General features: G+C 38.6%; 6 non-coding genes across 6 annotated transcripts; all 6 read left to right on the top strand.

Moving 5' to 3' along the window:
- Positions 1–169: 169 nt before the first annotated feature.
- On the top strand, positions 170–241 carry TRNAD-GUC (transfer RNA aspartic acid (anticodon GUC)). The gene has a single exon. It is a non-coding gene; the product is annotated as a tRNA-Asp (tRNA).
- A 2,393-nt stretch (positions 242–2,634) lies between these two features.
- TRNAD-GUC (transfer RNA aspartic acid (anticodon GUC)) lies at positions 2,635–2,706 on the top strand. The gene has a single exon. It is a non-coding gene; the product is annotated as a tRNA-Asp (tRNA).
- A 2,393-nt stretch (positions 2,707–5,099) lies between these two features.
- On the top strand, positions 5,100–5,171 carry TRNAD-GUC (transfer RNA aspartic acid (anticodon GUC)). The gene has a single exon. It is a non-coding gene; the product is annotated as a tRNA-Asp (tRNA).
- A 1,974-nt stretch (positions 5,172–7,145) lies between these two features.
- On the top strand, positions 7,146–7,217 carry TRNAD-GUC (transfer RNA aspartic acid (anticodon GUC)). Its single transcript has one exon. It is a non-coding gene; the product is annotated as a tRNA-Asp (tRNA).
- Positions 7,218–9,191: 1,974 nt separating this feature from the next.
- TRNAD-GUC (transfer RNA aspartic acid (anticodon GUC)) lies at positions 9,192–9,263 on the top strand. Its single transcript has one exon. It is a non-coding gene; the product is annotated as a tRNA-Asp (tRNA).
- Positions 9,264–11,237: 1,974 nt separating this feature from the next.
- Positions 11,238–11,309, top strand: TRNAD-GUC (transfer RNA aspartic acid (anticodon GUC)). The gene has a single exon. It is a non-coding gene; the product is annotated as a tRNA-Asp (tRNA).
- The last annotated feature ends 792 nt before the right edge of the window (positions 11,310–12,101 follow it).

Here is a 12,101-nt window from a genome sequence, read left to right as displayed (position 1 = left end):
TGTACAATAATAAGCATAGATTTTGACGCTTGCAAAAGAGTAGGCCACCAGATGGATCCATTAATGATTTCAATAGTTTTCATAAGCATGCAAGTCACTAGAAATATTAATGTATACGTAGCAAAAAAACGTCTTCTAGGACGTAATGGCGGAGGGGTTGTGCAGCTAATCCTCGTTAGTATAGTGGTAAGTATCCCCGCCTGTCACGCGGGAGACCGGGGTTCGATTCCCCGACGGGGAGGCCTTTGTGCTTTTATTTCTCCAGTATAGATACATAGCAAAAAAGCAATAAAAGTACCTTAAGGCTATGCAACAACTCAAATCTATTAAAAAGGAATTGAGTACATCGGAAAAAAACACACGCATGCAGAAAAGTGGAATAGCCCACGTGGATAAAAACACACAAATCAATAAAAATATTATTGAATACATAGAAAAACATCATCAATTGAAAAGAAATAGAATCTTAGAGAAGACTGATAAAATACATTAGCAGCCATTAAAAATATCATTCACCTATCCCCCTTGATAAGTTCAATAAAGCATATAGAGCACTCAGTCTCCAGTTAAGAACATTTACATAACTACCAGGCCCTGTTTTATTCTGCATTTTTTTCTTTATGTTACGATGGACAGGCAGAATAAGTAAACCAAATTTGGAATCAATAAGTAAAGTGTCATGTGCCAGAGAATCGCTTATATTGGCCAAAATATGTACCTTGGGCTGAGTTTGCCTATAATAAGAGTTTCCAATCATGTGCTGGGTCTATAACTTTCTTTTGTATTTACAGCAGACATGCAAAATCATTTTTCTTTTCCTCTAATTCTGATGCTTCCGATGCCAATTCTTTGTCTATGCAGGTGATCAAGATCCTGGGGAAAGTCCAAAAGAATTTAGCAAAACCAGGGGAAACGTGGTCAAACATTATAAAACAGGGCCTGGTAGTTATGTAAATGTTCTTAACTGGAGACTGAGTGCTCTATATGCTTTATTGAACTTATCAAGGGGGATAGGTGAATGATATGTTTGACCACGTTTCCCCTGCCGCTCTCTGTGTTATCCCTTACCACCAGCAATTTAGCTCTCCATCTGTCCAAGCCCTTTATGCATCCCATCTATACCAAATGAACACATGGAATGTGTACAACCCTTATTGAGCCCATAGTTGAATGTTTATATCTTGTAAATAATAAAAAGCTAAAATATATATGAAAAAGAATGATGCACTGGGCGTTGCCTCTGTATCCCTGCTGCCTTATTCCTTTGCCTTTATAGCTCTTCCATAAGTCAGGGTTTGATAATCATTCATCTATACATATAACTTCTATTATCGCAACCGTGGCATTCTTTTATGTCCTCCAGCAGCAAAAACCAGTGAGTAACCCCCTCCCATAAATACTTGGAACACATGTCAAAGATTACGGCATTTATAAACCCCCCATTATTACTGTTTCCAATTGTCTGAAGGCAGCACACTGTTCTAGGGGAGGTTTAGTCCATCGGTGCAAGCCAACTTTGGAATTAAAAGAACAAACATTTTCCTTTTCTAGGACACCACAAATATAATATCCTGGGTTGTTTTAAGAGATCTGTAGGCCCGATACACCACATTAGTGGGCCCTGTTCTCAGGGACGTTCCTGGTCAGGTGCCTTCTGAAACTATCCTCTTGCCATGTCCTGGTCCACTTTTATGAGATCAAAATTTTGGACTCATTCCACCACTTTTATGAGCACATTTTTATTAGCAATTTAGTTCCGGGAGGAAATGGGTTTTGCTAAATTCTTTTGGACTTTCCCCAGGATCTTGATCACCTGCATAGACAAAGAATTGGCATCGGAAGCATCAGAATTAGAGGAAAAGAAAAATGATTTTGCATGTCTGCTGTAAATACAAAAGAAAGTTATAGACCCAGCACATGATTGGAAACTCTTATTATAGGCAAACTCAGCCCAAGGTACATATTTTGGCCAATATAAGCGATTCTCTGGCACATGACACTTTACTTATTGATTCCAAATTTGGTTTACTTATTCTGCCTGTCCATCGTAACATAAAGAAAAAAATGCAGTCTGGCGCCAAGGAGATTGCAAAACGCCTTGTACAATTTGGAGATAAACCGTGTACCTCTATCAAAGACAATATTCCCTGTTATTCCATGCAACCTTAAAATATGGGTGTTAAATACATTGGCTAATTTCCGAGCTGAATGCACCCGAGAAAGCAGAAGAAGTAGAGTCGCTTTTACTGAAACGGACAACGTTAAATCAAATGATAGATCTACCGATGGACACTGGCAAATCAACTATAAAAATCATTATAAATGTTACTGTATGCATAGGAAGAACTCACTGCCAGGATGAATTGGCAGAGCTTCCGTGCAGCTAGTCCATAGATTATCGGGATTGGGAGAGTGAGAAAATGATAACTAGAGCAATGTCTCAAATAAATTGACTTTGTGCATGTTGTACAATAATAAGCATAGATTTTGACGCTTGCAAAAGAGTAGGCCACCAGATGGATCCATTAATGATTTCAATAGTTTTCATAAGCATGCAAGTCACTAGAAATATTAATGTATACGTAGCAAAAAAACGTCTTCTAGGACGTAATGGCGGAGGGGTTGTGCAGCTAATCCTCGTTAGTATAGTGGTAAGTATCCCCGCCTGTCACGCGGGAGACCGGGGTTCGATTCCCCGACGGGGAGGCCTTTGTGCTTTTATTTCTCCAGTATAGATACATAGCAAAAAAGCAATAAAAGTACCTTAAGGCTATGCAACAACTCAAATCTATTAAAAAGGAATTGAGTACATCGGAAAAAAAAACACGCATGCAGAAAAGTGGAATAGCCCACGTGGATAAAAACACACAAATCAATAAAAATATTATTGAATACATAGAAAAACATCATCAATTGAAAAGAAATAGAATCTTAGAGAAGACTGATAAAATACATTAGCAGCCATTAAAAATATCATTCACCTATCCCCCTTGATAAGTTCAATAAAGCATATAGAGCACTCAGTCTCCAGTTAAGAACATTTACATAACTACCAGGCCCTGTTTTATTCTGCATTTTTTTCTTTATGTTACGATGGACAGGCAGAATAAGTAAACCAAATTTGGAATCAATAAGTAAAGTGTCATGTGCCAGAGAATCGCTTATATTGGCCAAAATATGTACCTTGGGCTGAGTTTGCCTATAATAAGAGTTTCCAATCATGTGCTGGGTCTATAACTTTCTTTTGTATTTACAGCAGACATGCAAAATCATTTTTCTTTTCCTCTAATTCTGATGCTTCCGATGCCAATTCTTTGTCTATGCAGGTGATCAAGATCCTGGGGAAAGTCCAAAAGAATTTAGCAAAACCAGGGGAAACGTGGTCAAACATTATAAAACAGGGCCTGGTAGTTATGTAAATGTTCTTAACTGGAGACTGAGTGCTCTATATGCTTTATTGAACTTATCAAGGGGGATAGGTGAATGATATGTTTGACCACGTTTCCCCTGCCGCTCTCTGTGTTATCCCTTACCACCAGCAATTTAGCTCTCCATCTGTCCAAGCCCTTTATGCATCCCATCTATACCAAATGAACACATGGAATGTGTACAACCCTTATTGAGCCCATAGTTGAATGTTTATATCTTGTAAATAATAAAAAGCTAAAATATATATGAAAAAGAATGATGCACTGGGCGTTGCCTCTGTATCCCTGCTGCCTTATTCCTTTGCCTTTATAGCTCTTCCATAAGTCAGGGTTTGATAATCATTCATCTATACATATAACTTCTATTATCGCAACCGTGGCATTCTTTTATGTCCTCCAGCAGCAAAAACCAGTGAGTAACCCCCTCCCATAAATACTTGAAACACATGTCAAAGATTACGGCATTTATAAACCCCCCATTATTACTGTTTCCAATTGTCTGAAGGCAGCACACTGTTCTAGGGGAGGTTTAGTCCATCGGTGCAAGCCAACTTTGGAATTAAAAGAACAAACATTTTCCTTTTCTAGGACACCACAAATATAATATCCTGGGTTGTTTTAAGAGATCTGTAGGCCCAATACACCACATTAGTGGGCCCTGTTCTCAGGGACGTTCCTGGTCAGGTGCCTTCTGAAACTATCCTCTTGCCATGTCCTGGTCCACTTTTATGAGATCAAAATTTTGGACTCATTCCACCACTTTTATGAGCACATTTTTATTAGCAATTTAGTTCCGGGAGGAAATGGGTTTTGCTAAATTCTTTTGGACTTTCCCCGGGATCTTGATCACCTGCATAGACAAAGAATTGGCATCGGAAGCATCAGAATTAGAGGAAAAGAAAAATGATTTTGCATGTCTGCTGTAAATACAAAAGAAAGTTATAGACCCAGCACATGATTGGAAACTCTTATTATAGGCAAACTCAGCCCAAGGTACATATTTTGGCCAATATAAGCGATTCTCTGGCACATGACACTTTACTTATTGATTCCAAATTTGGTTTACTTATTCTGCCTGTCCATCGTAACATAAAGAAAAAAATGCAGTCTGGCGCCAAGGAGATTGCAAAACGCCTTGTACAATTTGGAGATAAACCGTGTACCTCTATCAAAGACAATATTCCCTGTTATTCCATGCAACCTTAAAATATGGGTGTTAAATACATTGGCTAATTTCCGAGCTGAATGCACCCGAGAAAGCAGGAGAAGTAGAGTCGCTTTTACTGAAACGGACAACGTTAAATCAAATGATAGATCTACCGATGGACACTGGCAAATCAACTATAAAAATCATTATAAATGTTACTGTATGCATAGGAAGAACTCACTGCCAGGATGAATTGGCAGAGCTTCCGTGCAGCTAGTCCATAGATTATCGGGATTGGGAGAGTGAGAAAATGATAACTAGAGCAATGTCTCAAATAAATTGACTTTGTGCATGTTGTACAATAATAAGCATAGATTTTGACGCTTGCAAAAGAGTAGGCCACCAGATGGATCCATTAATGATTTCAATAGTTTTCATAAGCATGCAAGTCACTAGAAATATTAATGTATACGTAGCAAAAAAACGTCTTCTAGGACGTAATGGCGGAGGGGTTGTGCAGCTAATCCTCGTTAGTATAGTGGTAAGTATCCCCGCCTGTCACGCGGGAGACCGGGGTTCGATTCCCCGACGGGGAGGCCTTTGTGCTTTTATTTCTCCAGTATAGATACATAGCAAAAAAGCAATAAAAGTACCTTAAGGCTATGCAACAACTCAAATCTATTAAAAAGGAATTGAGTACATCGGAAAAAAACACACGCATGCAGAAAAGTGGAATAGCCCACGTGGATAAAAACACACAAATCAATAAAAATATTATTGAATACATAGAAAAACATCATCAATTGAAAAGAAATAGAATCTTAGAGAAGACTGATAAAATACATTAGCAGCCATTAAAAATATCATTCACCTATCCCCCTTGATAAGTTCAATAAAGCATATAGAGCACTCAGTCTCCAGTTAAGAACATTTACATAACTACCAGGCACTGTTTTATAATGTTTGACCACGTTTCCCCTGCCGCTCTCTGTGTTATCCCTTACCACCAGCAATTTAGCTCTCCATCTGTCCAAGCCCTTTATGCATCCCATCTATACCAAATGAACACATGGAATGTGTACAACCCTTATTGAGCCCATAGTTGAATGTTTATATCTTGTAAATAATAAAAAGCTAAAATATATATGAAAAAGAATGATGCACTGGGCGTTGCCTCTGTATCCCTGCTGCCTTATTCCTTTGCCTTTATAGCTCTTCCATAAGTCAGGGTTTGATAATCATTCATCTATACATATAACTTCTATTATCGCAACCGTGGCATTCTTTTATGTCCTCCAGCAGCAAAAACCAGTGAGTAACCCCCTCCCATAAATACTTGGAACACATGTCAAAGATTACGGCATTTATAAACCCCCCATTATTACTGTTTCCAATTGTCTGAAGGCAGCACACTGTTCTAGGGAAAGTTTAGTCCATCGGTGCAAGCCAACTTTGGAATTAAAAGAACAAACATTTTCCTTTTCTAGGACACCACAAATATAATATCCTGGGTTGTTTTAAGAGATCTGTAGGCCCGATACACCACATTAGTGGGCCCTGTTCTCAGGGACGTTCCTGGTCAGGTGCCTTCTGAAACTATCCTCTTGCCATGTCCTGGTCCACTTTTATGAGATCAAAATTTTGGACTCATTCCACCACTTTTATGAGCACATTTTTATTAGCAATTTAGTTCCGGGAGGAAATGGGTTTTGCTAAATTCTTTTGGACTTTCCCCAGGATCTTGATCACCTGCATAGACAAAGAATTGGCATCGGAAGCATCAGAATTAGAGGAAAAGAAAAATGATTTTGCATGTCTGCTGTAAATACAAAAGAAAGTTATAGACCCAGCACATGATTGGAAACTCTTATTATAGGCAAACTCAGCCCAAGGTACATATTTTGGCCAATATAAGCGATTCTCTGGCACATGACACTTTACTTATTGATTCCAAATTTGGTTTACTTATTCTGCCTGTCCATCGTAACATAAAGAAAAAAATGCAGTCTGGCGCCAAGGAGATTGCAAAACGCCTTGTACAATTTGGAGATAAACCGTGTACCTCTATCAAAGACAATATTCCCTGTTATTCCATGCAACCTTAAAATATGGGTGTTAAATACATTGGCTAATTTCCGAGCTGAATGCACCCGAGAAAGCAGGAGAAGTAGAGTCGCTTTTACTGAAACGGACAACGTTAAATCAAATGATAGATCTACCGATGGACACTGGCAAATCAACTATAAAAATCATTATAAATGTTACTGTATGCATAGGAAGAACTCACTGCCAGGATGAATTGGCAGAGCTTCCGTGCAGCTAGTCCATAGATTATCGGGATTGGGAGAGTGAGAAAATGATAACTAGAGCAATGTCTCAAATAAATTGACTTTGTGCATGTTGTACAATAATAAGCATAGATTTTGACGCTTGCAAAAGAGTAGGCCACCAGATGGATCCATTAATGATTTCAATAGTTTTCATAAGCATGCAAGTCACTAGAAATATTAATGTATACGTAGCAAAAAAACGTCTTCTAGGACGTAATGGCGGAGGGGTTGTGCAGCTAATCCTCGTTAGTATAGTGGTAAGTATCCCCGCCTGTCACGCGGGAGACCGGGGTTCGATTCCCCGACGGGGAGTCATTTGTGCTTTTATTTCTCCAGTATAGATACATAGCAAAAAAGCAATAAAAGTACTTTAAGGCTATGCAACAACTCAAATCTATTAAAAAGGAATTGAGTACATCGGAAAAAAACACACGCATGCAGAAAAGTGGAATAGCCCACGTGGATAAAAACACACAAATCAATAAAAATATTATTGAATACATAGAAAAACATCATCAATTGAAAAGAAATAGAATCTTAGAGAAGACTGATAAAATACATTAGCAGCCATTAAAAATATCATTCACCTATCCCCCTTGATAAGTTCAATAAAGCATATAGAGCACTCAGTCTCCAGTTAAGAACATTTACATAACTACCAGGCCCTGTTTTATAATGTTTGACCACGTTTCCCCTGCCGCTCTCTGTGTTATCCCTTACCACCAGCAATTTAGCTCTCCATCTGTCCAAGCCCTTTATGCATCCCATCTATACCAAATGAACACATGGAATGTGTACAACCCTTATTGAGCCCATAGTTGAATGTTTATATCTTGTAAATAATAAAAAGCTAAAATATATATGAAAAAGAATGATGCACTGGGCGTTGCCTCTGTATCCCTGCTGCCTTATTCCCTTGCCTTTATAGCTCTTCCATAAGTCAGGGTTTGATAATCATTCATCTATACATATAACTTCTATTATCGCAACCGTGGCATTCTTTTATGTCCTCCAGCAGCAAAAACCAGTGAGTAACCCCCTCCCATAAATACTTGGAACACATGTCAAAGATTACGGCATTTATAAACCCCCCATTATTACTGTTTCCAATTGTCTGAAGGCAGCACACTGTTCTAGGGAAAGTTTAGTCCATCGGTGCAAGCCAACTTTGGAATTAAAAGAACAAACATTTTCCTTTTCTAGGACACCACAAATATAATATCCTGGGTTGTTTTAAGAGATCTGTAGGCCCGATACACCACATTAGTGGGCCCTGTTCTCAGGGACGTTCCTGGTCAGGTGCCTTCTGAAACTATCCTCTTGCCATGTCCTGGTCCACTTTTATGAGATCAAAATTTTGGACTCATTCCACCACTTTTATGAGCACATTTTTATTAGCAATTTAGTTCCGGGAGGAAATGGGTTTTGCTAAATTCTTTTGGACTTTCCCCAGGATCTTGATCACCTGCATAGACAAAGAATTGGCATCGGAAGCATCAGAATTAGAGGAAAAGAAAAATGATTTTGCATGTCTGCTGTAAATACAAAAGAAAGTTATAGACCCAGCACATGATTGGAAACTCTTATTATAGGCAAACTCAGCCCAAGGTACATATTTTGGCCAATATAAGCGATTCTCTGGCACATGACACTTTACTTATTGATTCCAAATTTGGTTTACTTATTCTGCCTGTCCATCGTAACATAAAGAAAAAAATGCAGTCTGGCGCCAAGGAGATTGCAAAACGCCTTGTACAATTTGGAGATAAACCGTGTACCTCTATCAAAGACAATATTCCCTGTTATTCCATGCAACCTTAAAATATGGGTGTTAAATACATTGGCTAATTTCCGAGCTGAATGCACCCGAGAAAGCAGGAGAAGTAGAGTCGCTTTTACTGAAACGGACAACGTTAAATCAAATGATAGATCTACCGATGGACACTGGCAAATCAACTATAAAAATCATTATAAATGTTACTGTATGCATAGGAAGAACTCACTGCCAGGATGAATTGGCAGAGCTTCCGTGCAGCTAGTCCATAGATTATCGGGATTGGGAGAGTGAGAAAATGATAACTAGAGCAATGTCTCAAATAAATTGACTTTGTGCATGTTGTACAATAATAAGCATAGATTTTGACGCTTGCAAAAGAGTAGGCCACCAGATGGATCCATTAATGATTTCAATAGTTTTCATAAGCATGCAAGTCACTAGAAATATTAATGTATACGTAGCAAAAAAACGTCTTCTAGGACGTAATGGCGGAGGGGTTGTGCAGCTAATCCTCGTTAGTATAGTGGTAAGTATCCCCGCCTGTCACGCGGGAGACCGGGGTTCGATTCCCCGACGGGGAGGCCTTTGTGCTTTTATTTCTCCAGTATAGATACATAGCAAAAAAGCAATAAAAGTACCTTAAGGCTATGCAACAACTCAAATCTATTAAAAAGGAATTGAGTACATCGGAAAAAAACACACGCATGCAGAAAAGTGGAATAGCCCACGTGGATAAAAACACACAAATCAATAAAAATATTATTGAATACATAGAAAAACATCATCAATTGAAAAGAAATAGAATCTTAGAGAAGACTGATAAAATACATTAGCAGCCATTAAAAATATCATTCACCTATCCCCCTTGATAAGTTCAATAAAGCATATAGAGCACTCAGTCTCCAGTTAAGAACATTTACATAACTACCAGGCCCTGTTTTATAATGTTTGACCACGTTTCCCCTGCCGCTCTCTGTGTTATCCCTTACCACCAGCAATTTAGCTCTCCATCTGTCCAAGCCCTTTATGCATCCCATCTATACCAAATGAACACATGGAATGTGTACAACCCTTATTGAGCCCATAGTTGAATGTTTATATCTTGTAAATAATAAAAAGCTAAAATATATATGAAAAAGAATGATGCACTGGGCGTTGCCTCTGTATCCCTGCTGCCTTATTCCTTTGCCTTTATAGCTCTTCCATAAGTCAGGGTTTGATAATCATTCATCTATACATATAACTTCTATTATCGCAACCGTGGCATTCTTTTATGTCCTCCAGCAGCAAAAACCAGTGAGTAACCCCCTCCCATAAATACTTGGAACACATGTCAAAGATTACGGCATTTATAAACCCCCCATTATTACTGTTTCCAATTGTCTGAAGGCAGCACACTGTTCTAGGGGAGGTTTAGTCCATCGGTGCAAGCCAACTTTGGAATTAAAAGAACAAACATTTTCCTTTTCTAGGACACCACAAATATAATATCCTGGGTTGTTTTAAGAGATCTGTAGGCCCGATACACCACATTAGTGGGCCCTGTTCTCAGGGACGTTCCTGGTCAGGTGCCTTCTGAAACTATCCTCTTGCCATGTCCTGGTCCACTTTTATGAGATCAAAATTTTGGACTCATTCCACCACTTTTATGAGCACATTTTTATTAGCAATTTAGTTCCGGGAGGAAATGGGTTTTGCTAAATTCTTTTGGACTTTCCCCAGGATCTTGATCACCTGCATAGACAAAGAATTGGCATCGGAAGCATCAGAATTAGAGGAAAAGAAAAATGATTTTGCATGTCTGCTGTAAATACAAAAGAAAGTTATAGACCCAGCACATGATTGGAAACTCTTATTATAGGCAAACTCAGCCCAAGGTACATATTTTGGCCAATATAAGCGATTCTCTGGCACATGACACTTTACTTATTGATTCCAAATTTGGTTTACTTATTCTGCCTGTCCATCGTAACATAAAGAAAAAAATGCAGTCTGGCGCCAAGGAGATTGCAAAACGCCTTGTACAATTTGGAGATAAACCGTGTACCTCTATCAAAGACAATATTCCCTGTTATTCCATGCAACCTTAAAATATGGGTGTTAAATACATTGGCTAATTTCCGAGCTGAATGCACCCGAGAAAGCAGAAGAAGTAGAGTCGCTTTTACTGAAACGGACAACGTTAAATCAAATGATAGATCTACCGATGGACACTGGCAAATCAACTATAAAAATCATTATAAATGTTACTGTATGCATAGGAAGAACTCACTGCCAGGATGAATTGGCAGAGCTTCCGTGCAGCTAGTCCATAGATTATCGGGATTGGGAGAGTGAGAAAATGATAACTAGAGCAATGTCTCAAATAAATTGACTTTGTGCATGTTGTACAATAATAAGCATAGATTTTGACGCTTGCAAAAGAGTAGGCCACCAGATGGATCCATTAATGATTTCAATAGTTTTCATAAGCATGCAAGTCACTAGAAATATTAATGTATACGTAGCAAAAAAACGTCTTCTAGGACGTAATGGCGGAGGGGTTGTGCAGCTAATCCTCGTTAGTATAGTGGTAAGTATCCCCGCCTGTCACGCGGGAGACCGGGGTTCGATTCCCCGACGGGGAGGCCTTTGTGCTTTTATTTCTCCAGTATAGATACATAGCAAAAAAGCAATAAAAGTACCTTAAGGCTATGCAACAACTCAAATCTATTAAAAAGGAATTGAGTACATCGGAAAAAAACACACGCATGCAGAAAAGTGGAATAGCCCACGTGGATAAAAACACACAAATCAATAAAAATATTATTGAATACATAGAAAAACATCATCAATTGAAAAGAAATAGAATCTTAGAGAAGACTGATAAAATACATTAGCAGCCATTAAAAATATCATTCACCTATCCCCCTTGATAAGTTCAATAAAGCATATAGAGCACTCAGTCTCCAGTTAAGAACATTTACATAACTACCAGGCCCTGTTTTATAATGTTTGACCACGTTTCCTCTGCCGCTCTCTGTGTTATCCCTTACCACCAGCAATTTAGCTCTCCATCTGTCCAAGCCCTTTATGCATCCCATCTATACCAAATGAACACATGGAGTGTGTACAACCCTTATTGAGCCCATAGTTGAATGTTTATATCTTGTAAATAATAAAAAGCTAAAATATATATGAAAAAGAATGATGCACTGGGCGTTGCCTCTGTATCCCTGCTGCCTTATTCCTTTGCCTTTATAGCTCTTCCATAAGTCAGGGTTTGATAATCATTCATCTATACATATAACTTCTATTATCGCAACCGTGGCATTCTTTTATGTCCTCCAGCAGCAAAAACCAGTGAGTAACCCCCTCCCATAAATACTTGGAACACATGTCAAAGATTACGGCATTTATAAACCCCCCATTATTACTGT

This window comes from Mixophyes fleayi, chromosome 1, assembly GCF_038048845.1.
Source record: "Mixophyes fleayi isolate aMixFle1 chromosome 1, aMixFle1.hap1, whole genome shotgun sequence".
In the NCBI taxonomy this organism is placed as follows: Eukaryota; Metazoa; Chordata; class Amphibia; order Anura; family Limnodynastidae; genus Mixophyes; species Mixophyes fleayi.
This window is presented reverse-complemented; position numbering and strand designations above follow the sequence as displayed.